Source organism: Triticum urartu, chromosome 2A (genome assembly GCF_056163025.1).
Source record: "Triticum urartu cultivar PI428250 chromosome 2A, HENAU_Tu73, whole genome shotgun sequence".
Taxonomy (NCBI): Eukaryota; Viridiplantae; Streptophyta; class Magnoliopsida; order Poales; family Poaceae; genus Triticum; species Triticum urartu.
In genome coordinates this window covers 493,778,335-493,779,416 of record NC_141874.1, presented here as the reverse complement: position 1 = coordinate 493,779,416, position 1,082 = coordinate 493,778,335, and positions in this window count along the sequence as shown.

Below are 1,082 nucleotides of genomic sequence, written 5' to 3'. Positions count from 1 at the left end.
CTTGCACGCAATCTTGTTAAGCTTGTTCATTTGTGTGAATTGCACCATTATACCTGCAATATCAAGTGGATTATCTTGGGCCTCTCACTCTCTCCAATCCATGGATGATATGTGTGGTTAAATGAATTAGATCGAGACACTAATACACCGTCTGGTTGTCCCTATAAGCAGCTAGGCCGGCAATGGTTGCTGCTTCTTGCTGCTCCTCATCGATTCTAATCACCCTTCCTGCCTCAAACACCTGCACATGTAGCACAACAAAAATAAGAGAATATGACAGAGAGCAGAGAGCAACACGATGACAGGAGGAGATGCGTTGTTCAGCCACCGAAGACAAAAACCAGAGATAAGCAATCCAATGTTGACCCAAAATTAAATCCAAGCATGGATGCCGCTGATTAATTAATTTCCCTGCCGGCCTTAAAGATTTTTCCTCCGGATTTTTCTTCCATTGTATATATGCAGACAAATAGATGACGTCACTTTTACTGCAAATCCTATAACCATAAGTAAAATCAGTTGCAAATTAAAGATAGCTACTACGCTTGGTAAAAGAAAATTGCAAGAGTTAACCTGTAGGCCCTCGTAGGATTTAGCAACCATTGCAACAAAAATCAATTTGTCACCAATGAACTGCAGGTTGCCAGAGAACAAAGACCATGATTTCAAGCCTCCTTGTCCACATACCTGAAGCGTAGAACCGGCCGATGAAACTCCGGCGAACTGTGGGGCACTATCGGATCCCGGCTTGTTTTTGGTCAAAGTCTGAGGATGCGAGCGCAGGTGAGGGGACCATCCGCTGGGGTGGGAATCGACAGAGAGGTGGCGGTGATGTTCGCAGCGGGAGCCAGGCGGGCGGTTCCAACAGGTGGCGGGGAGGATTCCCAACGGCGCCGTGGTAGCAGGGGTTGGGGGAGCCGGCAATGGCCGCAGCGTCGAGTGTCGCTGGCGGTGGAAGGCTGTGAGGGTGGGGGGACTTGGGGTAGGGGTAGGGGTAGGGGCGGGGTTGGCGGCGCGCGGCAGCGGGGCAGATACCGGCGGCGAGGCGGGAACCGGCGGCGGGGCGGGGCAGGAGTGCGCGG